This window comes from Bos grunniens, chromosome 20 (genome assembly GCF_055505025.1).
Source record: "Bos grunniens cultivar Pamir isolate PY7600 chromosome 20, Bosgru_T2T1.0, whole genome shotgun sequence".
In the NCBI taxonomy this organism is placed as follows: Eukaryota; Metazoa; Chordata; class Mammalia; order Artiodactyla; family Bovidae; genus Bos; species Bos grunniens.
Window position 1 is genome coordinate 66702218 of NC_141184.1, and position 24263 is coordinate 66726480.

The 24263-nt window shown below is 42.7% G+C and overlaps 1 long non-coding RNA gene across 1 annotated transcript; it reads right to left on the reverse strand.

Annotated features, from left to right (window-relative positions):
* Positions 1-262: 262 nt before the first annotated feature.
* Positions 263-24020, reverse strand: LOC147350569 (uncharacterized). The gene is made up of 3 exons (XR_015148983.1): positions 23905-24020; positions 18329-18378; positions 263-563 (listed from the first exon to the last, which is right to left on the reverse strand). It is a non-coding gene; the product is annotated as an uncharacterized LOC147350569 (long non-coding RNA).
* Between the last annotated feature and the right edge of the window lie 243 nt (positions 24021-24263).

Sequence of the window (24263 nt, forward strand, 5' to 3'; positions counted from 1 at the left end):
ATGGACAGAGGAGCCTGGCGGGCTACAGTCCATGGGGTCGCAAAGAGTCCATGGGACATGACTGAGGGACTAACACTTTTACTTCTTTCCCTCTTCCTAAAGGAGGAAGAGGATAACCTTCCGCCTCTCCTGCTCACAAATACGTGCATAGGCAGCCTTTTGGCTTGGGGCTATCAACACACACATCCACAGCTCGCCTTTCTCTCTTGACGAGGCATCATAGCTTTCCTCATCCATAGACAAAATCAAACACATTTTGGTATGTAGTTGCAGAATAGTTCCATGGATTTAATGCATCACAATTCATTTGCTCAGCTTTCCCCCCAGGTAGCTACTCAGGTGATCTCCAGCTCCTTGTCAGCATTGGCAAATCCACGATAAACAGTCCCCATCCTTCCTGGGGGCCAACTCTGGGCTCAGGGCTCTGGTCACAGATGCATCCTCCTCCTCCCTGGCCTTTTTCTTCCCTCCCTTTCTTTGTGGCTTCGCCCATTCTCTCCATTTCTTGTCTGTAATTTCCATCATTGTACTGAATAACGAGGTCCAGAGAAATGGGACAGAAGCTAAATGGGAAATAAAAGGTAATTTGTTTTCAGATGAGAGAAAGCTAGCATGTTTGCATACTGCTGAGGATTTCTACCGCTTCTATTTACAGTTCTTTAGCTGGTTGACTCCACTACTCTGAAATATATGCTTAATTCCTCCCCCTTACTTTATTAACTATAAATAATACCTGTTGCCTCTAATACAAAGGATAAACATATGGTTCAATTCTGCTATCACTTTGCTGTCCTTCTCTGCCTTCCAAAGTTGCTTATGTATGTGTGTGTTTTATTCACTGATTACCTCTGCAACTTTAAATAACTGAAACCTCTATTTCTTCTTCTGTCACTGCCATATGTATCCCAACCTTGTGAGTTGAGGTCATCAACACTCTTCCCTTTCCCCAATCTTTTCTTTCCTCTGGCCCATTCCAATTTTGATAAGTAATAACTATTTATAGACTTTTGGACTCTGTGGGAGAAGGCGAGGGTGGGATGATTTGAGAGAATAGCATTGAAACATGTATATTACCATATGTGAAATGGATCGCCAGTCCAGGTTTGATGCATGAGACAGGGTGCTCAAGGCCAGTGCACTGGGATGACCCTGAGGGATGGGATGGGGAGGGAGGTGGGAGGGGGGTTCAGGATGGGGAACACATGTACACTCATGGCTGATTCATGGCAATGTATGGCCAAAAAAACACTACAATATTGTAAAGTAATTAGCCTCCAAATAAAATTAATAAATTAGTTTTTTAAGTAAAAACTGTTTATAGATTGAATCAAATTGGTTTAAAATATAGCATTGACATGTCTATACTGGTACTAAGCGGTATGTTAAAATTAAATTATCTTCTCTAGAAGTCATTTAGCCATTTATATGTGTATTTATTCATTCAGCAATTATTTACTGAGTACATGCTACCTTCCAGGCACTGTTTGAGCCACTAGAGATAGCAAGATGAAGAAAACAGAAGAATTCCTTGCCCTCTGAGGCTGACATTCCAGAAGGAGGCGGGCAATAAACAAGCAATTCCAGATGGAGATAAGTATTACAAAGGAAAATAAAGTGGAAGAGGAATTTCCACAGTAACAAGTTAGGGGCACTTTAGATTGAGTAGCACAGTTTCCGAACAGACACCTGGGGGGAGTGAATAAATCAGTAGCTGTTGAGTTAACCACCTTACATCACAACAGTTGGAACAGCAGAAGGAAAATGCCACAAACATTATAGCCAGATGGCTTTTCTTTCCTTTTTTTCCTGTACCTTTGAATCATGATATGGCACTTTAGATGCTCCCATGTCCCTCCAACTCAAAACTCTGACATCCTTTTATTCATAAAGGCAAACCGTCAACAGCAAACCATCAAACACCAAGCAATTTAAATGTTAAGAGATTTAGTTGCCACTCACTGAATTAATGGGTAAATATTTAAATGGTAATGATAGTAAGCTCTAATCTTTTTGAATATTTTTTGCCATGGGTAAAAAGTAAAGGTCAAGGGGAACCCCTCTCCCTTTTAACATGCTTAAGAAATAGGAAGATGTGTCAATTTGAAAGAAAAGTTCAGGATAATCCATCCTTCTAAAGGATTCTTCTTTATTACTTTGACAAGTTTAATTTAGTTCTGGTTGTTGTGATCACATCCTGCGTAAAAAGCACACTCAGCGAAAGCAATGAAGTCCTAATGAATCAAGACACCCCCTAGGAGCCCTTAGTAATGGAATCAGCATGCAAGCAGTGAGGCAGAACTACTGGGATTCTGATAGAAAAATGACTGGCTCTGCAGATTAGGATGGTCAGAAAGACTTCAAGCCTTCTGGTGTATTTTTCACTTCCAAAGAACGTTTCAAGCTTTTTCTAGTTAATTCTCAGCCTAATCTGCAGGGACTATGAGATAAACTGAGGCCTGGAATGACACTGAATCAATCTAGCGTGCCATCTACACAGTCCCTGGAACAGTTTGTGATGCGGTGCCAGACATGAGAAACTAACATCCAAGAGGTTCTTTTTTCTCCTGGATGAAGGAACCAGTGTCTGAGTACTCACTGTTTAGAAGAATAGACGTTTCATGAAATGAAGTGGACGGCAAGGCAGTGAAGGGAAAAGGGAACAATTTCTCTCAACCAAGCCAAGTTAAGGAACTAACCAATGGCCTTAAGACACAGAATGAAGCTTTAATAGATGAGAATATAGATCTATATAAAGAAATAAAAAGCACTGATAACTCTGTTGTAAATATGAGATTTAGTAACTCTGTTTATAAATATGAGACTCTTTCTTAATACTTGCTGCTGCTGCTGCTGCTGCTGCTACTAAGTCGCTTCAGTCATGTCTGACTCTGTGCAATCCCATAGATGGCAGCCTACCCTGGGATTCTCCAGGCAAGAACACTGGAGTGGGTTGCCATTTCCTTCTCCAATGCATGAGAGTGAAAAGTGAAAGTGAAGTCGAGCAGTCGTGTCCGACTCTTCACGATCCCATGGACTGCAGCCCACCAGGCTCCTCTGTTTAATACTTAAATACTTTTTAATGGATTATTTAAATAGAAATAATAACGTTATATTGATGGGTTTATAAAATGTACAAGTAAAATGTATGAAACAAGAGCATAAAGTCTGGAGGAGAAACAAATATACTACTGCGAGATTCTTACATTATACACGAAGTAACACAATTATCACCTGAAGAAAGACTCTGATAAGATACAGATGAAGACTATAAAGCCTAAAGCAACCACTAAAACAACAACAAAAATGGCTAACAGTAAACAAAAAAAATAATTAAAAATAATCAAAAAATCAGAAAAGGAGAAAAAAAAGACATAGAGAATATAGGAGACAAGAAAATAAATGGCAAGATGGTAGATTTAAACCTAACCATATCAATAATCACATTAAATGGAAATGATAAAAACATTGCCCTTTAAAAGGTAGGAATTACTGGATGTTTTTTAAAGCAAAACAATTGCCTGCCATTTGCATGAAACCTACTTTAAGTATAAAGACCCAAATAGGTTAATGTAAATAGATGGAAAATTTGCACCATGCTAAAATTTATCTTTTAAAAAGCTTGGAGTGGTTATTTTAATTTCAGACATGGGATAATACCAGAGATAATAAAGCTCATCGAACAGCAGTGGCAAACACAGAGAGCAAGTGCACAGAGAACATTTACCAAGATAGAGGATATTCTTGGCTATGAACCAAGCCTTAATAAATTTAAAAGAATTCAAGTCATATAATGTATGTTCTCTGAGAGCAGTGGGATTTAATTAGAAATGAATAACAGAAATATATCCAAGTACTTGGAAACAAAGTGATACACTCCTAAATAACTCATGAGTTAGAAAAGTGAATGTGTTAGTTGCTCAGTTATGTTTGACTCTATGCAACCCCATGGACTATAGCCCACCACACTCCTCTCTCCACGAGTTAAAGAATAAGTCAACTGAGAAATTATGAAGAATTAGAATTGAATTAAAAAGTGAAAATACTATAACCCACAATCTGTAAGATGTAAGGGCTCCTCTAGTGGCTCAGATGGTAAAGAGTCTCCCTGCAGTGTGGGACACCCAGGTTCAATCCCTAGGTCAGGAAGATCCCCTGTAGAAGGAAATGGCAATCCACTCCAGAACTCTTGCCTGGAAAATCCCATGGACGGAGGAGCCTGGCAGGCTACGGTCCCTGGGGTAGCTGTAAGTAAAGCAAGACTCAGAGGGAAATTTATGGCACCAAATGCCCAAGAAGAACTGTCTCAAATCAATGACACCAGTTTTGATATTTATAAACTAGAAAATTAAAAAAAAAAAAAAGTAAATGAAACATAAAGTAAGTGGAAGAAAAACAAATGAAGATCCCTCCCTAAACAAATAAAACCGAAAACAGAAAAAACAAAATCAATGGAATCAACAGGTTTTTTTGTTCCTTGAGAAAATTAACATCCAGCCAGACTTATCATGAAAAAGACAAAAGACACAAACTACTAACATTAGAAATGAGATTTTACAGATTTCAAAAAGATAACACAAGAATATTTTGAACATTATGCCAAAGCATTCTGCAACTTAGAGGAAATGAACAAATGCACTGAGAGACAAACAACTAGAAGTTATTTAAAAATAAATAGAGTACTCTGCTGGTGGTTCAGAGGTATAGAATCCACCTGCCAATACAGGAGACACGGCTTCAATCCCTGATCTCTAAAGCTCCCAGAAGCTGCGGAGCAACTAAGTTCATGTACCAAAAAAAAAAAAAGAATAAATAGATACTCTGGTAGCCCTACATCTAATAGAGAAACTAAATTTTTGGTTTAAAACCTTCACACAAGCAAGCTCCAGGCCCAGGTGGCTTTGCTAGTGAGTTCCACCAACATTTACGAATTTATACCAAGTCTACACAATGTCTTCCAAAAATGAGGATGAAATACTTCCCAACTCATTCCATGAGGCCAGCATTACTCTGACATCAGAACCAGAGACATTACAAGAAAAAGAGAGACCAATATCTCTCATGAATATAGATTAAAAAAATCTGCAGCAAATTCAATCTAGCATTATATATAAAGAGAATCAATGTAATTCATCACACATGTGCGTGATTAGTCGCTCAGTTGGGTCCGACTCTTTGCAACCCCATGGACTGCAGCCCACCAGGCTCCTCTGTCCATGGGGATTCTCTAGGTCAGAATACTGGAGTGGGTTGCCACGCCCTCCTCCAGGGGATCTTCCCAACCCAGGGATCGAACCCAGGTCTCCCACATTACAGATGAATTCTTTACCATCTGAGTCACCAGGGAAGCCCAAGAATACTGGAGTGGGTAGCCTATCCCTTCTCCATGGGATCTTCCCCACCCAGGAATCAAACTGAGGTCTCCTGCATTGCAGGAGGATTCTTTACCAGCTGAGTTACGTAATTCATCACAGTAGCAAAATAATCAATGACCATCTCAATAAATACAAAAACAGTATTTGAAAAAAAAAAAAATCCAACCAATATATGTTCCTGAAAAAAATCTCAGAAAGCAAGAGGAAATTTTGCCAGCAGATGACCTTCAGGCTTGAACTGTAACCTGGCTCTTCCCTGGGTCTCCAGCCTGCCAACACATCCTGCAGGTTTTGGACTTGTCAGCCTCCTTAAAATTACATGAACCAACTCCTTAAAATAAATCTTTCTATATATTTGCATCCTATTGGTTCTGTTTCTCTAGAGAATTCTGACTAAAACACATCCCCAAAGTATTATGTTTATGTTTCAACTGAATGAACAAACTGTAGTACATCCAATAATCGAATTCTCCTGAAAAAACTACAAACTACAGTTAAACTCAACAATGTGGATAAATCTTAAATGCGTTGTGCTAAGAGAAAGAAGCCAAAGTTAAAAATAACTTGTCATAGAGTTAATAAACTGCTTACTTTTCTTTGTAACACAGATGTCTGATTTATTCTGCTGTTTACTGTAGACATCCCATTTCATTTCCCTGAAATGAAAGCACCACAAAGTTAGATCTTTTGTCTTTTTTTTTTTTTACTGCTGGACCCCAGGTGTCTAGAAAATTTGCCAGCACAAAGTGAGCCCTCAGTAGAGATTGGCTGAGTAGGAAATGAACAAGATTCAAGCTCAATCTGCCTCCAAAGCCAACTTTTCTCACAGCTCCAGATTGTCCCTCATATCTCCTCGGATGACAGTGAAGCCTCCTATATGCTGGATCTGCCCTAAGCATCCCATGATACATGCTGTTGGCACTGTGCATAAACCAAGATCTAACAGGGTCCTACTTGGTGGCAGACAGACATTACCTCATTCGGTCCCACCATCCTCTTGTGAGTTGGGTACTATGGCCCCTGTTTCATAAATGGAGGAATTGAGCTCCAGAGAGATCACATGCTCGTAAGGTCACAAACAGATTGAGGATTGTCTGATTCCAAAGTTTTAAACATATTTTTTAAAAACCACACACTATAAACAATTTAATTTTTCTTATGAATACTGTGGAACCTAGAACTAGATTTGGGGTTTTAGTCAGACTATGTCAAAAACAGTGAAAAATGGACATTTGGTCATTCATTATCATTTCACCATATATTTTGAGCATATTAGCTACTACGTGCCAGGTAATACCCTACACACTGAGAACAGAGCGTTGAATAAAATGGTCCATGTCCCTTCTCTCATATGCTTGTTGTGATAACTGACTGAGACCTTAACTCAAATTAGCATAAACACTAAAAGGAATTTTTGGTTTGTATTGCTATTAAGCCCAGAGGTAGTTCTCTTGCTTCAGGTATGGCTTGATCCAGCATCTCAAATCAACAATATAATTTCTTCCTTCCTTTCGTTTTTTTCCCTCCATTTATTCAGCAATATTTCTCTTGTAACTGAAACTCTCCCTTCTTGTTTGTAAGATGATTTCTGAGACCTACATGCTTTCTTAGTATGTCTAAGTTGAGAGAAGCATCATTCTTGGTAGCAAGGACACTTAGAGCTCACTCAGCTTCCACTTCTTTTCCACCCATGGCAAACTTTGAAGAAACTACATCCATCAAAAGGCCTGCCCCACGTTTGGTATTGTTGATCTGTGTGGAAACTGGAGCAAAGGAGACTTTAGAGTCTGGCTGACCCTTGCTTTCAAAAATGTTTGTCATCATTGGCTGTCAGTATGGAATCTGCCATGGTTGAGATATGTGTGGCTGTGGAATCAGCCCGGAACTGAGCAGAAGGAGACTTGTTTGAGCTCCAGCTAAGCCACTTCACAGCTCTGTGGTTTCTATAAATCATCTCAAGGCTCTGAGCTTCAACTTCCTCTTTGGTCTGAAGATAACAACATCTACCCTTGTCAACTTCACAGGATTGTTGTAAAAATGCATTTCATCCACCCATCCATTCAATAACTATTATGGGTGGCCCACTGTATGCTAGACATGCACCTGAGTTCTAAAGATACATCAGTGAGTAAAACAAAGTTATTGTGTCTCATAGCTTATGGTGGAGGAAAACAGTGTAAAAAAAATCAAAAAATGAATATATAATACATCACGTGGTGATGAGGGCTATGGGAAAAACCGACACAGGGTAAGAAAACAAGGGCTTCTTTGATATTTTATATAAGATGGTCCGTGAGTGAATATTAGACCAGAATAGCAAGAAGAGATAAGAAAGCATTCCTCAGCGATCAATGCAAAGAAATAGAGGAAAACAACAGAATGGGAAAGACTAGAGATCTCTTCCAGAAAATTAGAGATACCAAGGGAACATTTCATGCAAAGATGGGCTCAATAAAGGACAGAAATGGTATGGACCTAACACAAGCAGAAAATATTAAGAAGAGGTGGCAAGAATACACAGAAGAACTGTACAAAAAAGATCTTCATGACCAAGATAATCACGATGGTGTGATCACTCACCTAGAGCCAGACACCTGGAATGTGAAGTCAAGTGGGCCTTAGAAAGCACCACTACGAACAAAGCTGGTGGAGGTGATGGAATTCCAGTTGAGCCATTTCAAATCCTGAAAGATGATGCTGTGAAAGTGTTGCACTCAATATGCCAACAAATGTGGAAAACTCAGCAGTGGCCACAAGACTGGAAAAGGTCAGTTTTCATTCCAATCCCAAAGAAAGGCAATGCCAAAGAATGCTCAAACTACCACACAATTGCACTCATCTCACACGCTAGTAAAATAATGCTCAAAATTCTCCAAGCCAGGCTTCAGCAATACATGAACCGTGAACTTCCCATGTTCAAGCTGGTTTTAGAAAAGGCAGAGGAACCAGAGATCAAATTGCCAATATCTGCTGGATCATGGAAAAAGCAAGAGAGTTCCAGAAAAACATCTATTTCTGCTTTATTGACTATGCCAAAGCCTTGGACTGTGTGGATCCCAATAAACTGTGGAAAGTTCTGAAAGAGATGGGAATACCAGACCACCTGACCTGCCTCTTGAGAAACCTATATGCAGGTCAGGAAGCAACAGTTAGAACTGGACATGTAACAACAGACTGGTTCCAAATAGGAAAAGGAGTACATCAAAGCTGTATACTGTCACCCTGCTTATTTAACTTACATGCAGAGTACATCATGAGAAACACTGGGCTGGAAGAAACACAAGCTGGAATCAAGATTGCCAGGAGAAATATCAATCTCAGATATGCAGATGACACCACCCTTATGGCAGAAAGTGAAGAGGAACTAAAAAGCCTCTTGATGAAAGTGAAAGTGGAGAGTGAAAAGGTTGGCTTAAACTCAACATTCAGAAAACGAAGATCATGGCATCTGGTCCCATCTCTTCATGGCAAATAGATGGGGAAACAGTGGAAACAGTGTCAGACTTTATTTTTCTGGGCTCCAAAATCACTGCTGATGGGGACTGCAGCCATGAGATTAAAAGACGCTTACTCCTTGGAAGGAAAGTTCTGACCAACCTAGATAGCATATTCAAAAGCAGAGACATTACTTTGCCAACAAAGGTCCATCTAGTCAAGGCTATGGTTTTTCCAGTGGTCATGTATGGATGTGAGAGTTGGACTGTGAAGAAGGCTGAGTGCTGAAAAATTGATGCTTTTGAACTGTGGTGTTGGAGAAGACTCTTGGGAGTCCCTTGGACTGCAAGGAGATCCAACCAGTCCATTCTGAAGGAGATCAGCCCTGGCATTTCTTTGGAAGGAATGATGCTAAAGCTGAAACTCCAGTACTTTGGCCACCTCATGCGAAGAGCTGACTCATTGGAAAAGACTCTGATGCTGGGAGGGATTGGGGGCAGAAGGAAAAGGGGACGACAGAGGATGAGATGGCTGGATGGCATCACTGACTCGATGGACATGAGTCTGAGAGAACTCCGGGAGTTGGTGATGGACAGAGAGGCCTGGCGTGCTGTGATTCATGGGATCGCAAAGAGTCGGACACGACTGAGCAACTGAACTGAACTGAATGAAGAAAGTGAATGAGTGAGCCATGCAGAGGTATGAGGGAAGAGGATACACAGCACATGCAAAGCCCCTGAGATGATGGGATGCTTGGTATTTATAAGGAAAAGCAGGGAAGTCAGTTTGACTGAGCAGAGTGATTGAAGGGAGGATAGGGGATTGTGAGGACAGAAAGGCAAAATGGAGCTAAATCAATCAGGGCTCTAGGCCACGGTAAAGGTTTTGGCTTTTACTCTAATTAAGATAGAAGGCATTGAAGTGGTGTAATGGTAATGCATGCTTTGTAAAGATCATTCCAGCAGTTATGTGAACAGGCTTCATGGGAGCTAGTTTGGGAGCACGGAGACCAGGTAGGAGGCTATTGCAATTAAGCAGGTGAGAACTGGCAGAGGCTTGGACCAAGCTGAGAGCCAAGCAGGTCGGGGAAAGTGGTCAGATTGTGGGTATATTTTGAAGATAGCTTCAACCAGGCTTTCCTGATGAATTGGATATTAGCAAAGAGAGGAGTCAAGAAGGGTCCTCAGTTTGGCACCTAAGAAGTGAAAAAACAGAGATGCTATTTATTGATATGAAGAAGATTGCATAAAGAATGACATGGAAGGTGTCACTGAGGACCTCAGTTTTGGAAACATTAGTTTTGAGATGCCTATTAGACATCTAGACGATGACACATGACATTAGATATATGTATTTGAAGTTCAGGGAGGAGGTCAAGGGTGAAGCTATAAATTTTGGAGTTGGCAACCTATATAAAGCCTTGAGAACAGGTAAGATCACCTAACGAATATGTAGAGATGAAACTATCCTGAGGCCTCTGAAGAGGAAACTCCAATATTTAAAAGTCTGGGAAGAGACAGGGGCACAGCAAAGAGAAACAAAAATAAGACACAGATAATGAGGTTCAATGGCAAGCCACTCCAGTACTCTTGCCTGGAAAATCCCAGGGACGGGGGAGCCTGGTGGGCTGCTGTCTATGGGGTTACACAGAGTCGGACAGGACTGAAGTGACTTGGCAGCAGTGTATCAGAGAAGGCAATGGCAACCTGCTCCAGTACTCTTGCCTGGAAAATCCCGTGGATGGAGGAGCCTGGTAGGCTGCAGTCCATGGGGTCGCCAGAGTCGGACACGACTGAGCGACTTCACTTTCACTTTTCACTTTCCTGCATTGGAGAAGGAAATGGCAACCCACTCCAGTGTTCTTGCCTGGAGAATCCCAGGGACGGGGGAGCCTGGTGGGCTGCTGTCTATGGGGTCACACAGAGTCGGACAGGACTGAAGTGACTTGGCAGCAGTGTATCAGAGAAGGCAATGGCAACCTGCTCCAGTACTCTTGCCTGGAAAATCCCGTGGATGGAGGAGCCTGGTAGGCTGCAGTCCATGGGGTCGCCAGAGTCGGACACGACTGAAGCGACTTAGCAGCAGACTTAGCAGCAATGAGGTTGGAAGGGCTTCCCAGGTGGTGCTAGTAGTAAAGACCCTGCCTACCAGTGCAGGAGACCTAAGAGAGGCAGGTTCAATCCCTGGTCGGGAATATCCCCTGGAGGAGGGCATGGGAATCCACTCCAGTATTCTTGCTTGGAGAAACCCACGGACAGAGTAAACTGGTGAACTACAGTCCATAGGGTCTCAAAGAGTCAGACATGACACAAGTGACTTAGCAGCATCAGCAATGAGGTAGGAAGAGGAACAAGAGAGAGAGAGAAGTGAAGGAAGTGAGTGGAAGCAAGGGTTAACTATTATTTCCATTTATTATCCAGAAGCTTGGCCAAGTATCGTGATGGTAAATATAAACCCAAATATAACAGTAATTACATTAGATGTAAGTGGATTAAGTAGATCAATTAAAAGTCTATAATTATAAAAACAAATTAGAAAATAAAATTCAATTTTATGCTGCTTACTAGAAAGTATGTTAGTTACTCAGTTGTGTCCGACTCTTTGTGAACCCATGGACTGTAGCCCACCACACCTCTTTGTCCTTGGAATTCTCCAGGCAAGAATACTGGAGTGGGTTGCCATTTCCTTTTCCAGAGGATCTTCCCAACCCAGGATGGAATTCAGTTCTCCTGCATTGCAGGCAAATTCTTTACCATCGGAGTCACCAGGAAAGCCTGTAATTTACTAGAGATACACCTAAAATATAGGACATAGAGTAATTACAAATTAAGATCCCATGTGGGAACCAACCAAAAGAAGCTGTTACAGGTGTGCATGCGTGCATGCTAGGTTGCTTCAGTCGTGTTCAACTCTTTGCAACCCTCTGGACTGTAGCCCACCAGGCTCCTCTGTCCCAGGGATTCTCCAGACAAGAACACTGGAGTGGGTTGCCTTGCCTTCCTCCAGGGGATCCTCCCAACCCAGGGATCGAACTCATGCCTCCCGCGGCTCCTGAATTGCAGGCAGATTCTTTACTGCTGAGCCACCAGGGAAGCCCCTGGTACAGGTGTACTGACAGCAAAGTAGACTCAAGGCAAGAAGCATAATTAGGATAAAGATAAAAGTTTATAATGATTAAAAAATTAATTCTCAAAGAAAACATCAATTTGTCAATTTATATGTACATTAAAAACATAACTTTGGAATACATAAAACAAAAATTGACAAAATTATAAGAAAATAAAGGCAAATCTATACTCATAATGGAAACACACATCTCTAAATAAAAGATACAATAAGCAGGAAAAATCTGTAAGGATACATAAGATCTAAATAACATGATTAACAAACTTGATATATTGGCATGTACATTGTGCCCAAAAGAATGTCCAGTCTTTTCAAGTGTACATGGAACATTTATGCTGGCCATAAAAGAAGTTTCAACAAGTTTCAAAGGATTGAAATCACTCAGACTACATTCTCTGACCACAGAAAATTAAGCTGGAAATCAATAAAGAAAAAAGTAGAAATTTCTCAAATGCCTGGAAATTTAGTAATATACTTTTAAATAGGTCACGGAAAAAAATTTCAACGGCAATTGGAAAATATCTTTAAGTAAATGATAATGAAAATATATCAAAACATGTGGGGTGTGACTAAGTCCCTGTTATGAGAAAAGTTATAGTCTCGAATGCATAGAGTTTAAAAAGAGAAAGGATGAAAAAATCTAGATATTGATCTCAAAATAGAACTGCAAATTAGATCTAAAGAAACGAGAAGGAAGGAAATAGTAAAAACTAAGAGCAGAAATTAATGAAATATAAAACAAACTTTCAGAAGAGAAAATCAACATGCCCCCAAGCTGGCACTTGTAAAAGAATAATTAAAATGTTAGGTTTCTTAGAAGTATGATAAGAAAGAAATAGAGAAGGCACAAATTACCAACTTCAATGAAATAAAGAACATCAGTCCAAAGCCTACAGATATTTAAAAGATAATGATAATATATTAAGAACAACTTTTTGTTAATAAATTTAAAATTTTAGATTAAAAAATCCTCAGAAAAACAAGACTAACAAAAACCTGACACAAGAAGAAATAAAAAACTTGGACTAGTCCTACACACATTAAAAATACTGAATCAATTGTAATCAACAATGTCTACACAATGAAACCTTCAGGCATAAATGGCTTTCCTCTGAGTAAATTCCTCTAAATATTTATAGAAGAAATGATACTAGTCTTACATAAATAGCTGAATAGACTGAAAAAAAAGGAAAAGAAAATAAATCAATTTTATTTGTATATAATAGTCAAAAGCACATGGCAAATAAAACTTCAAAAGAATACTCTTTGTATCAGCATACAAAATATTAACATTAATGAGAGAAATTAAGGAAGACTAAATAAATTCTGGAACATACTATATTCATATATGGATTGCGAGAGCTAGACGATAAAAAAGGCTGAGCACCTAAGAACTGATGCCTTTGAACTGTGGTTCTGGAGAAGACTCTTGAGAGTCCCTTGGACTGCAAGAAGATCAAACCAGTCAGTCCTAAAGGAAATCAACCCTGAGTACTCATTGGAAGGACTGATAAGCTAAAACTCCAATACTTTGGCCACCTGATGCAAAGAGCTGACTCACTGGAAAAGACACTGATGCTAGGAAAGATTGAAGGCGGGAGGAGAAGGGGATGACAAAGGATGAGATGGTTGGATGGGATTACCAACTCAGTGAACGTGAGTTTGAGCAAACTCCAGGAGATGGTGAAGACCGGGAAGCCTGGTGTGCTGCAGTCCATGGGGTCACAAAGAGTCGGACATGACTGAGCAACTGAACGACAACAGCCATATTTATGAACTAGAAGCTAGAATATAAACTTGATATTTTAAAGATCTCAACTTAATCTCAAATTTAATCACAGATCCAAAGCAATTAAAATCAATTTCCTAAAATTCGAGAGGTATGGACAGGGTTAGTTTGTCAGGAGCTGCTGCTGCTGCTGCTGCTAAGTCACTTAAGTCGTGTCCGACTCTGTGCAACCCCATAGACGGCAGCCCACTAGGCTCCTCTGTCCCTGGGATTCTCCAGGCAAGAGTACTGGAGTGGGGTGCCATTGCCTTCTCCAATGCATGAAAGTGAAAAGTGAAAATAAAGTCACTCAGTCGTGCCTGACTCTTAGTGACCCCACAGACTGCAGCCCACCAGGCTCCTCCGTCCATGGGATTTTCCAGGCAAGAGTACTGGAGTGGGGTGCCATTGCCTTCTCCGTGTCAGGAGCTGGAAGATGCATTTTCCATGTGATTCACTCACATGGTTGAGAGTTCAGCTGGGCTAACAAGTGAGGACTCCTGGGCTTCTTCACACAGCTGCCTGGGCTACTGCACAGCATGGCAGCTGGGTTCCAGGAGGGAGAAAGCAGAAGCAGTCAGTCTTGTCAAAGTTAGATCCTGCACTGGCATGACATCACTCTGCCCCGATTCAAGAGAGTGGAGAAACACAGTCCACTTCTCAGGGTAGGATGAGACAGAGAACTTGTGACCATCTTCTATCCAACACAGATGCTGTAATACTTTCACGTCCATATTCTTGGGGGGAGGTGGGGGAATTTGAGAGAATTTTAAAAATCTTTTTCTATTGAAGTGTAGTTGATTTACAATATTGTGTCCATTTCAGGTGTGCAGCAAAGTGATTCAATTATATATTTATTTTTTCACATTCTTTTCTATTACAGGTTATTATAAGATTTTGAGCGACCCATTCCAGTACTCTTGCCTGGAAACTCCCATGGATGGAGGACCCTGGTGGGCTGCAGTCTATGAGGTTGTGAAGAGTCGGACACGACTGAGTGACTTCACTTTCACTTTTCACTTTCCTGCATTGGAGAAGGAAATGGCAACCCACTCCAGTGTTCTTGCCTGGAGAATCCCAGGGACTGGGGAGCCTGGTGGGCTGCTGTCTATGGGGTCACACAGAGTCGACATGACTGAAGCGACTTAGCAGCAGCAGCAGCATAAGATTTTGAATCTAGTTCCCCATGCCATACAGTAAATCTTTATTATCTATTTTACATACATATCCATACTTTCAGTTGATCCATGCAACATTTTTCATCTTTAATAATTTACTTATTTAATAAGCTTGAAATAAATATGACAAAACCTTAATTGCATATGCACATGTGCAACACAAATGTTTGCTATGATCATCTCTGCATCCTTTTTCTGTTTTCTTTAAAATTTTAAGTTGAGGCTTTATTTTTTATAACAGTTTTAGATTTACAGGAAAAATTGCAAAGATTCTATGGAGTTCTCATTTAAGGAATACTCCACGTCACACTCACAGTTGCCACTTTACATTCGTATGGCATATTTGTCAGCATTAATGAACTAATATTTATATCTTATTAAATTTCATCATTTATTCAGATTTCTGTGGTTCTAGCTGTTTTTTTTTGTTTTTCTGTTTCAGGGGCCCATCCAGGATACCACATTATATTCAGCTATTCACATCTCTTTACGTTTCTCTGGGCTGTGACAGTTTCTCAGACTTTCCTCATTTTTTTTTGTGACCTTGACAGGCTGGAGGAGCACAGGTAAGGTCCAGTGTTGGTTGCCCTATTATTAGAATTTGTCTGGTGTTTTTCTCATGGTTAGATTGAGGTTACTTTTTTGGGGGAGGAAGATCACAGAAGTAAAGTGCTATTTTCATCAAAACATATCAAGGGCACATGCCATCAAGTTGATTTATGATTGCTGACATTAACCTAGATCACCCATAGCAAAGTCCCTCTTACCTAAAAGGAAGATGTGCAGCTCACATACTCCCCTCCTTCAGGATGAAGTACTGGCATAAAGTATCTGGTGTCCATCTGTAGGAGAGATTTGTCTCTTCTCCCTCATTTATTAATTCATCAATCATTTGTTTATATCACTACCAACTCATGGATATTTTTCACTTCATATTATGATGAATATTACTTTATTTTGTTCCTCAAATGGGCCACCAGGGGCTCTTTCGTCAGCGACATTTTGATTTGGACATTACCACTGCCAAGAGAAAGATGAGAAAAAGGCAGTTCATCCAAGTGATGAGACAAGCCCAAGACACGGCAGCTCACCTCTGACTTCCACATCTCCACTGCATCTATTCAGCCCGCCCATTGCCCAAAGGACTGGCTGAGATCAACAGGAGCACCTCCTAGAAAGCCAAGCAGATCAGCACAAGCTGTGGGAGGTCCTTGTGTGTGTGTGTGTCTTCTCCACAGTCTGAAAGTTCATAGCCCAGGAAAGGATAATTATATATCTCAATAGAGAAACAAAACAAAACAAAAAACCCGTCTGAACACACTGGGTCATAATGAAGCGGTTCGAGGCTCCATAAATAGTGCTTCCCTAGTCCTCAACCGTCTCTGAAGCAAATTAAAGCTTGCCTCAGTGCTGGGCATGAACTTGCTGCCCTGTCCCAGCCCTGGGACTCCACAGGTCTTCACCAGGAGCACCATCTGAGCAATGGACCGAGATCTGAGAACACTTACACAAGCCTAACACACAAGAGGTGAGTGTTCAGTGGGCCCCCTCTCAACACAGAGTTGTTCTGGAACCCCACAAAGAATCTCCACATGGGCTACAGATTGCAGGCACGAGTGCCCCAGCCGAGCACAATGATCGCACAAATACTTCTGTTTGTATCCAGCCAGGAACAATCTTGAGAAATAAACTGGCTCCTTCCATCCAGAGCCAGTTTATTCCTTCCTCTGGATGGAAGGTATAAAAATACCACCACAAAGAAGGTCCCAATTGAAGAAATGTTCACACCTTTCAAGATCTGTGTTGTGTCTCAGACATGTGGTTCTTTCTGACCACGGAGAGAGGAAAAAGCTATTTCAACCTTGATCGCAGTGATATGCTTAATTAGGAAGTCATTCAAAGCTGAGGTGTATTTCAACACCCAAGTTCCCATTCACAGAGCAAATTCTGTATGGAGTGCTATTAAAAACTCATCTAACACAGAAAATGCTTTTAAATCCAACATCTGTCTTTGCCAGTAGTTTTTAAAACAAAGCTGAAATGGCCAACAGGCACATGAACAGATGCTCAACATCACTAATTATTATTAGAGAAATGCAAACCAAAGCAACAATGAGGTACCACCTCACACCAGTCAGAAAGTCCATGATCAAAAACATCTACATACAAGAAATGCTGGGGAGAAGCAGAAGGAGCCCTCCTATACTGTTGGTGGGAATGTAAATTGGTGCGACCACTATGGTGAACAGTACACAGGTTCCTTAAAAACTAAAAATAGAGTTATAATATGATCTAGCAATCCCACTCCTGGGCATATATCCGGAGAAAATTCTAATTCAAAAAGATATATGGACCCCTTGTTCATAGCAACACTATTCACAATAGCCAAGACCCAGAAACCACCAAAATGTCCATTGACAGATAAATGAATAAAGACGTGGTGTGTGTGTGTGTGTGTGTGTATATATACACACACACACACACACACACAATGGAGTATTACTCAGCTATGAAAAAGAACTAAATAATGCCATTTGCTGCAACAAGGATGGATCTAGAGATTATCATATTAAGTAAAGTAAGTCTAAGACAAATATCATATGATATCAATTATACAGAGAATCTTAAAAGATGATACAAATGAACTGATTTACAAAATGGAAACAGACTCACATATATAGAAAATGAACGATGGTTACCAAAGGGTAGAAGTAGGGGAAAGACAAATTAGAAGTTTATAATTAACAGATATACACTGCTGCTGCTGCTGCTCCTAAGTCGGTTCAGTCGTGTCCGACTCTGTACGACCCCATAGATGGCAGCCCACCAGGCTCCCTCGTCCCTGGGATTCTCCAGGCAAGAACACTGGAGTGGGTTGCCATTTCCTTCTCCAATGCATGAAAGTGAAAAGTGAAAGTGAAGCCACTCAGTCGTGTCTCTTCGAGACCCCGTGGACTGCAGCCAACCAGGCTCCTCCATCCATGGGATTTTCCAGGCAAGAGTATTGGAGTGGGGTGCCACTGCCTTCTCCGATACACTACTGTCTATAAAATAGATAAACAACAAGATCCTACTGAATAGCACAGGGAACTATATTCAGTATTCAATATCTTATAATAATAAACTATATTGGGGGTAAAAGCTATCTTTTAAGGTATTCCAAACATATAAGCAAGTCTCGAGAATGGCAATTTTCTCATCTAAACATTTTGCCATATTTGCTGCAGATCTCTCTCTCTCTCTTTTTTTTTTTTTTGAAGTAGACGCCCTCTCAGTCTCTGTGTACATCTCCATTTCGTGTCCCACCATCCCTCACCAGCCCTTATCTAAAGCTGGTATCCTCAGCCATTCACACCAAACTCTTCTCTCCTGCCTTTTACCACCTCCTGCTGCTCCAGGAGCACAGTACTAGGTAATGCATCAGGAAGCATGTGTTGTGGGAGACCCACCTATCAGAACTGCTCAGCTCCAGAACAGGCTGCCGAGGAGGAGATAGGACCTGGAGGAGAGAAGGGACTTGAGACGCATTTCAACCTCCCAAAAACAAAATAAGATGCATCACATAATGTTATCTGTTTTGCCTTAATTCTCCTTCGTTTTTCTTAAGTTGCTGTGCCTGTGATGAAAATGATTCCACATGTCAACATTAAAAAAAGAAGAACTTAAGTTCTTCATTCTCTTAAGAACTGAGGGATGGGGAGGCTGGGAGCTGGAGGAGCAGAGGAGGGCAGGGCACTGGGGAACCTGGGTGGGGTGAGTTTTGAACTGGCTACATAATACTGTTACAGTCCAGAGAAGTAGTGAGTGTTAACAGATTTCTAACATCTTTTTTTTTTCTTTTGGCCTCACCACGCAGCATGTGGAATCTTAGTTCCCCAACCAAGCATTAAACCCACACCTCCTGCATTGGAAGCACGGAGTCTTAATCACTGGGCAGCCAGGAAAGTCCCTATCAGATTTCTAAAAATTATTTGATAAACTAGGGAATGTTTGGGCAGGCTATTGGGTTCAGAAATCTATTTCTGCAAGATTTCTGCTGACTGAATGAAGACTCTATGAATGGGTTCTCTCCGGGACATCAACTAAATCAAGATAAAAACAAACAGAGCTAGGAAGACCCCAAACCATACTTAGCTGTTAAATTTCCAACCATACTAAATTTAAGTTTTGTTAGTGAACTCATAACTGAACCCAACCAAAGTGTTTCCGAAATCTCAGTTGTCAGACTGGTTCACTCTGGAAGTTTCTAACACTGAAGACCCAGACTCAAGTCTAGTCTCTGAATTACTATCACTTGAAGGGAAGGAGATGATCGAGGGTCTGCTTTGTGCCAGGCATAGTAATGAGTGTTTCACTTTCCATGGCTTATTTAACCCTCACAAAAGCCTCTGAAGGATGGCACAAGGCATGGGGGCTTGGAGAGGTCAAGCGACCTGTAGCACAGCCAGGAAGTAGTCTGTCTGGGCGGCTTTAGATTGAACACAACTGTATGTACATTGGTTTTCTACAGTGGGCTCACTTGTATTGTGTGTTGGTTGGACTGTTTCAGATTTCAGGGAACAGCAAAGTGCCTGGGTTCTTGTTTTCTCGGGACTTGGCAGATGAATTGGAAGAATCCAGAGGAAGTAGAGGAGCCCAGGAAACAAACACAATCACAGCTGTAGCCAGATTCAGGCTTCTTGGAGAAGGAAACAGTGACCTGTCTTCTCGGCATAGGCAGTGTGGCTGCTGATTCTGGGGACGCGGTCCTGCTCAAGCTTGTCCCTCCCTGCTCTGCTTGTCTCATGATTTCTGCCTCATGGCTCCACATCTTGCCCATCAACCCCCTGTTCAGTGTGTCTCCCTTTTTCAAAGGACTGGTTGGTAAGGGGCCAGGCACTTCGTGGATGGACATCCTCACATCTCCAGCTAATCCTTGATCCCGTTCGTGTCCAGGGGAGCGAGGTCACAAGACACGAATGTGGTTAATCACACAGAAGACCCCATTGTTCCTCAGAAAGGAGACGTGGGTGTGGCGAGCCCTTGGGGTCCCAGGGGCTTCTGTCTTGGCTTTCTGTGGCTGCCATCACCAATCGTCACAAGTTGGGTGGCTTTAAAACAGTGGGCATTTACTCTCCAATGCAGTTCAGGAAGCCAGAAGTCTACATGTAAGGCGTCAGTAAGGCTGTGCTCCCTCCCAAGGCACCGTGGAGCCTCCTTCCTCTTTCAGGGCCCAGTGGCCCAGTCCTGCCTCGGCTTGTGGCTGCCTCACTCCCATCTCTGCCTCTGTCTTCACATGGCCTTCTTCTCCCTCTGTCTCTGTGTCCCCCTCCCTTATTATAAGGATACCAGTCACTGGATTTAGGGTCAATCCTGAGTCCAGGATGACTCCATCCCGAGGTCCTTAACTAAGTACATCTGCAAAGACACTATTTCCAGAAAAAGTAACAGTCTGGGTTTCCAGGTGGGCATGAATTTGGAGATTCACTATTTAAACCATTAGTTTCTCCATGGTACAAAACGCAGTGTCACACACGCACACCTCCAAAGTATACCAAGGGCTCCGAGACAGCAGGGGTCAGGCCCTTGTTACTTCTTTTGGATCTGCCCCAGCATGAGCCAGGTAGCAAAGAAATACCTACTGACTAGACCAGAACAGACCAGGGAAAACAATTCTGAAAAATCAATTGATACATCATTTTATCAAAGTCCCTGCCTTCTGTATGTGGTTGCAACCAGCTCTGGCATCCTGCATTCATTACGGCTGCCTGGTAGTAATTTTCTGGGCCATCCACACCTCACAGCACCCTCCCCAGAGATGTGAAATCATGACTTTGTCCTGCTTTCTGAACAGAGATCTGCCACATTGCTTCTCCATCCTGGAGTCGACTTGATGCCTTCTCTGCAGCCTAAGCCTGCCTTCTATTTTTCTACCCATGAGCCGAATGGGTCCAAAAATTCATGTGAGGTTCCTTTCTCGCTGCCTCTTGTCACTTGAAGAGACAGATGAGCCCTGTTTCGGCTCAGCCTTGTTCACTAAACCTTCTTTGGTGGGAAAACAAACCTAACCAAACCCCAGAACTCTGGTTTGGTTCTCAGTGATATTAAAAAAAATATATTTGGATTTGGTTCGAGGTTGAGCAAACTGGTGCAGTTTGTTCCGGTTTCTGGTTCGTCGTTCAGGCCAAGTCCCTGCTCCAGACAGAAAGAATGTCCCTGGAATGTGTCTTCCAAAGAGATCTCAACAGCTGAAAGGGCTGCATGTCCAGACTGAGGCCGCCTGCTCAGCAGACACAGAGGACTTCCCTGCGGCTCCCCAGGCTGGTCTCTGGAGCCTCAGGGACAGGGCATGGCAGCATGCCGGGCCGGTTCTCCAGGGAAGGCCATGACTGCACTGCAGCTGAGCCCAGGGGACTGGGGAAAGGGGTGGGGGCAGCCGGCTGGTGGGGGCGCTGTGTAAATCTGCCACCAGTGCCACACCTGCACAGCTCCAGGGATCTCCATCAGGCAGCGAGACCCAGCAGAGGACCCGAAGAACTGAGTAATGTTCGGCTCGTCGGGAGGCAAGGGGGAGTGATGCGTCCTGGGGGAGCTGGCCAGAGGCAATCAAACTCAAACTGTTCTTAGCCTGATGCTCCTTCTGCGCAGCTGGCTGGTCTGATAGGCCTGCAGAGGAATGCTCCATGCCTTCCTGTTTGGCAGGTGTGGATTCAGAGCAATTTCTCAGAGAGAAACTCCGAGCAGAGAAGCTCTCTCCCTCCCCAGCCAGGAAGTGGTGCGGAGCCAAGGCACCGCCATCAGGATCTGCATCTCCAGGGAGCCCCGGCAGGGGCCGGAGCAGCTGGGGGCCTCAGGGACACCAGGCAGTGAATCATCAATAAGGAATTTCGAAAGGAAAACACATATTTCCACTCCAGTCTCCCTCCCACGCGGACCCACACATCAAAGGGGTCCTCAGATGCAGGAACTAGTCAGCAGGCCTGATCAGGTTTGCTCTGAGAGCTGGAGACCCAAGGGCTGGGACCAGAGAGCATGTCCCCAAGGGGCTGCCCCAACTCTGCGATGTAGGGAGACACACACCTCAGGCCCCTGTGCAGGAAGCTGCCAAGCACTGTCAAGGAGATGGAGTGAAAGCTCCACGAAGCGGCCCAGTCCTGCACCGCTATTTCTTAGGACCACCTTTCCTAGGGCCTTACCCTTTAAATTATCAGCCAAAGGGCACCCTTATCCAAGGCAACTCAGGTGTTCCCTGACTTAGCTCGAAGCCATTTTTATTCTGCCTTGGCTACAAGGATGGCGATCACTGCCTAAGACATAATCCAGAAATATTTCCGAGTGCTGGCCACCCGGACAGGATCAGACCCCTAGCACACTAGCTCTCAGCTGGCTGTGCATTCTGTTCAGTGATGCTCGCTACATGCTAGATTCAATTATAGGTCTCCTACACTTACATCTTCATTAGCGCTACATTGCCAAGTAGATGGAATGTGCTGTCAGTTTAAAAAAAAAAAAAGTGTTACTTGTTTTTTTTCTTTTTTCTGGATTCATCAGTTAGTTTTTTTTTGTTTTTTTTTTTTTTACAAAGATTCAACACTGTCTGGTCCTATTAAAAAAAGAAAGGAAAAAAAATAGCTTGGCTCAAGCATATATTGCTAATGGGCATGGAATTGATTCACAAGTACCCAACTTGAGTTAAATAAAAGTAATTACTGCAACCTACAGTAACTGGTTCCATTTCCAATATTCACAGAAGGCTGTGTATGTGTGTGTATGTATGGACTTGAGTTGGGAGAGAAAAGAAAAAAATGAAAAAATATATCAGAGAGCATTGAAATGTATATATACATACCCCTAAAGGCATCTTCAGCTGTGTGGGATTCAGGTCTTGAAAGAAACAAGTGAAGCAGAGCTGGCAGCAACCAGAGCCCTGAAGACTCCAGAATTCTAAGACTGGGCATCGGGCTGTCTGGGCACCAGAAGTCATGAAGAGCAGTGGCTATAGTGCTAGGAAGGCCCATTCCACACTGGCAGCTTTCAGCACGTGGGGGCCCCCTCTTGCTCAGCGGCAGAGCCTACCCCAAGCTCCGGCAGAGCCTTCACCCAGCTCCCAGTCCATGGAATTTTATGTCTTCCCTGTGGCTCCAGGAACCCAGGTCCCACTCTGTCCCCCAAGTGGATCCCCCAGAGATGGCTGGTATTAGCAAAGGCGGACATGGTCTGGGGTTAGCTCAGACACCCCCATGTGGCTTCAGAAACCACTTCATCAAGGACAGGTATCCAGGGTGAGGTCTACGGACCTGAAGGAAGCTTTATGGCCAAAAGAAAGACCTTCAGAGTTGGAGACTCTGGAAGGGAATCAGAGGCAAGCCTTCCCCAGTGATGTGAAGATGGTGGGACTGACTTCATGGATGTAAACTGAGCTTTATCATCTATCTTTGTTAGAGTTCATGCTTGGTTGAAACCTAAAATCTTTTGGAGCTTTCTTTCTGCCACCTGTAGAATTACCTACTATCCTGGCTTTGTTTCATCAGCAGATATAATAAGCCTACCTTACATATGGACAAAAAGGGGGCAAAAGAGGATGAGATGGTTGGATGGCATCACCGACTCAAGGGACATGAGTTTGAGCAATCTCTGGGGAGAGAGTAAAGGACAGGGAAGCCTGTTGTGGTGCAGTCCATGGGGTCTCAGTGAATCAGACGTGACTTAAGAGTCGGATAGGACTTCTGAAATTGCTAGAGGGAATTCCCTGGTGGTCAGTGGTTAGGAGTCTGCACTCTCACTGCCAAGGGTACAGGTTCAACCCCTGGTCAGGAAACTAAAATCCCACAAATCTGCACAGTGTGGCAAAAAAAAAAAAAAAAAAAACATAACTCAAGTAACAATAAACTGATTTTTTAAAAATGAAAATGCTCAGTAAGGAAGGCCTCCACCCACCCAGTGACCTCCATGCAGATGGGCCCCACCTGCTTACCAAGAAAAGTTGTTCAGCCAGGTACATGTTCACCGACCTGCTCTACCCACCCTCACACACTTCCCAGTTTACCTGTAAAGATGACACCAGATCTGGGGGGCTGAGAGGGAGGCACAGCTTGGCAATCAGGTTGCCATGGGTGTCTCTTCTTTGTTTGGGTTCCCAGAGAGTGAGGAAACATGCTGTGCTAACATGACCCAGTGCAGGACACACGCAATTCTGTGGACCCTGGCCCAGGATCCTCTTTCAAATTCCACATCACAACTGGAGAGGCTGCTGGCTGCTCCTCAGCCTTCTCTCTGGCCAGCCTCTGTGGATTCTCAGCCTGGCAAGAGAGGCCAGTTTTTTAAATTCTGGCAACAACGTGGGGTCTGTCACATGCCGCCTTTGATTTTGGGATCTTGGTTTAAACACAAACCACGTAATTTTCA